At 30.7% G+C, this 3,102-nt stretch overlaps 1 long non-coding RNA gene across 2 annotated transcripts; it reads right to left on the bottom strand.

Annotated features, from left to right (window-relative positions):
* Nucleotides 1–617: 617 nt before the first annotated feature.
* LOC105323469 (uncharacterized) lies at nucleotides 618–2,845 on the bottom strand. Of its 2 annotated transcripts, XR_010709647.1 has the most exons (6): nucleotides 2,237–2,845; nucleotides 2,053–2,117; nucleotides 1,805–1,930; nucleotides 1,602–1,673; nucleotides 1,206–1,281; nucleotides 618–1,016 (listed from the first exon to the last, which is right to left on the bottom strand). It is a non-coding gene; the product is annotated as an uncharacterized lncRNA (long non-coding RNA). The 2 variants fall into 2 exon arrangements; XR_010709648.1 differs by lacking the exon at nucleotides 1,206–1,281 and having other exon boundaries at nucleotides 2,237–2,840.
* Nucleotides 2,846–3,102: the final 257 nt, after the last annotated feature.

Raw genomic sequence — 3,102 nt, 5'->3', positions numbered from 1 at the left:
GATTAAATATTTGAATATAAATAAGCAAACTTGGCTGGCGCCTAAATTTGGCGTCAATTGACTTTTGGGTTATATACATGTAGTACAAAATCAATACATAGTGTTATCAAAGGCAAAGACACTGGAAAATGTAAATATAAAAATTAATCCTCTTTAAAAATATATTTTTTGTAATGCTTACTTAAGTCGATTGTCAAGTCGATCAATTTATTTTGGTCCAAATGAATGAAAATGTTATTAAAGTTTATATCAAGACAAATCATGTCAATGAACGCATGTTGTTTAAATGCTAAGCTTACATGAAAAATCATTTAAAAACAATTTTATTTTTTAAAATCGGAAGGAGCGTACAAATATACATGTTTAAATGCGCGCAGGCGATTATACATTTTTAGGATAGTCAGAAGATTATGCAATCATTATTATATTATCTTAATGCATTCTCAAAAAATCTGTTTATATGATAAATTAGCGATATCTATGGTTCTTGTGTGCATGTACATGTAGAGTTATGCCTATGTTTATGATGTTCAGAAAAGCATGTACATGTAAAACAAAACTTCACATAGAACATGTGTAAACAAAATAGGAAAAAGAAATCTTATTCCATTTTCACAAATTCATTTGATTAACGCCGGTTTCTTGAACAAAAAAGATACCCATGTACTAATGTTTATTTGAGGCAAAAAGCTTCAAATTGGATATACAAATTAAATATAGACAATTTCGATCTTTACAATATTGATTAATCAACAATGACTACAATCATACTGAATTATAACAAATGATGTTTTTTGATAATGGGCCATTACGTGTGTTCTTTGATTTGTAACAAACTAATCCTGTGTTTAAAATACACATTAATACAGCCAGAGAAAAGAGACTGATAATCGCCGTAAGCGTGTTCCGGAAAAGAGGAGCGCTCCCATGCTTCTGTTTTTTGATTCCTTGACAGGTGTGAGTATCATTATGGTGGATGAACTGAGTCGATACATCTTTTGTAATTGAATCAAGATCTATAAGAAAATAAATGAACATTTTCAAATGATACATGCTATATTTACCCAAGGAACTCAATATTTAAAAGCGGATCATATTTTGATTAATATGAATGAAATTTCTTTTTAAAAAACAGTGATAAGGTGTGATACGAACTATAAAAGGAATACAATTTCCACTAATAACAAAACACTTGATATATTTACACATGTAATAACAGGAAAATCGTGGACTGTTTTGCAGGTGATCACAAGTGCCTCCCACTAAGTGGGTATATTTTATCTAGAAACAAGGATGTTTATAAATTTTTAGCTTACATTACAAACTTAATCAAAACGAATCATGAATCAAACTTCATAAAGTGAAATTTAAAACACATGTTTGTGTTAATTTTATTGCCGTTTTTTTGACAGTCCAAATCTATGTACAGTGTATACGATAATTCAGATGTATTGTTGCAATGGTAAAGGTACTGATTATGTCAAACAATGTGGAATATATTCGTTTTAATTTTTATTTGATTGTGTCATTACTCTTTTTAAATTATATTTCTGTGATAAATATTTCAAAATAACAACAACAACAACAAAAATAATGCATACCATTTTTCATCTTCACAGAAGATATTAAAATGTGTGTGGTCTGTGGAAACGTTGTTGAATTATTAGTCCAATCTAAAAATAATAAAGCAGTATTTCATTTAGATCTCGCTGGTTTAATACTGTTTTATGATTCTTGGTAAAATTATTAAAATTTTCAAAAAGTCATTGACATACTTATTATACTTATCATAGACGTCACTTACCGGGACAACCGTCAGCGGGATCACAATGATCCTTCGTGCAGGAACATTTTGACAAGCAGTTGTGTCCGTATTGTGGGTACGGACATGGCATATCACAACGTGGTCCAAATGTACCAGCAAGGCATCCTGATTATTTAGATTGATATTTACACGAGGAAAGATGCATGATTTTTATGTTCATTTGTTTAAAAACAACATTTGGAACTTGGGCTTGAAATGATATGTTCAAAATATTGCATTAAACTGACCTATGCATCTATTTTCTATTTTGTTCCAGAAATATCCAGGACAGCACTCAACTATTCCTCCCGTACTGATATACAAAAATAAAAAGTGCTGGCATGTATGTTGATATATGTTCATGCATGCATTTATCCAGTAACACTTTTTTCAATCACAATTTAAAATTTAAAAAAAATTAATATTTCTCACCTGCAGAGATTTGCATGTAAGGTATCAATACACAAGAAAATCAACTGCACTACTTTCACTACCAATGGAGATGACTTCATAGTTTCGTTCGTGACAAGAAAATAACAAGCTAATTTCCTGCAACACGTTATCAAGTGAATAACTACTTTCTATCATTTATTTTCAAGTTTTTCATACGTCCTGTTCACTTCCTTTTCTACATAGATCGTCAAAGTTGATGTCAATGATACGCTTTCCTGAACATTTTGAGTTTTATACCGGAATCAGCTGACAAGATTACTGCCTATCTAATAAGACAAGCATATTTGGGGGAACAAATTATGCAAATTACTGGCGCCAGAATTGATAAAATCACTCGATCTAAAAAATGTTATATTTGTAAACAATCCTATCAATTACAGGTACATTTCAAGTTTGCTAAAGTTGTTGCATACTTCCCATTCCTTTCCAATCAATTGAAGAAAATTCCATAGCGTCTCAGCGCAATAGAAAGAAACCAGCACTTTATTAAAACGAATCAATTTGAAACCTTAAACATTTATATGGGAAATAACATGATTTGAAGTTACGTTGTATAACGAAAAACAAGACATATTAGTTTGCTAACCATTTGGTTTTCTGTGGGTAAATTCGTCTTTTCCTGCTGTATCCTAATATTAAAGTTGAGCAAATAGGAAAATTGCTGAAGCAGTATTAACATACCATATTAATTAAAGTAAAAGCAGAAACGTTTGAAACCGAACTCGATCAGAGTAGTCAGGAACTTGAGCACACATTAAAACTAAATGTTGAAAGCAAAGAAAGCGCCCAAGAAATTAACTTAGATCTAATCTGCAAAATTCCGAAATGTTGTTAAGTCGTTATTG

The sequence above is a fragment of the Magallana gigas genome, chromosome 9, assembly GCF_963853765.1.
Source record: "Magallana gigas chromosome 9, xbMagGiga1.1, whole genome shotgun sequence".
Classification (NCBI taxonomy): Eukaryota; Metazoa; Mollusca; class Bivalvia; order Ostreida; family Ostreidae; genus Magallana; species Magallana gigas.
Note: the sequence above shows the minus strand (reverse complement) of the source record. Positions and strands in the feature narration are given on the sequence as shown.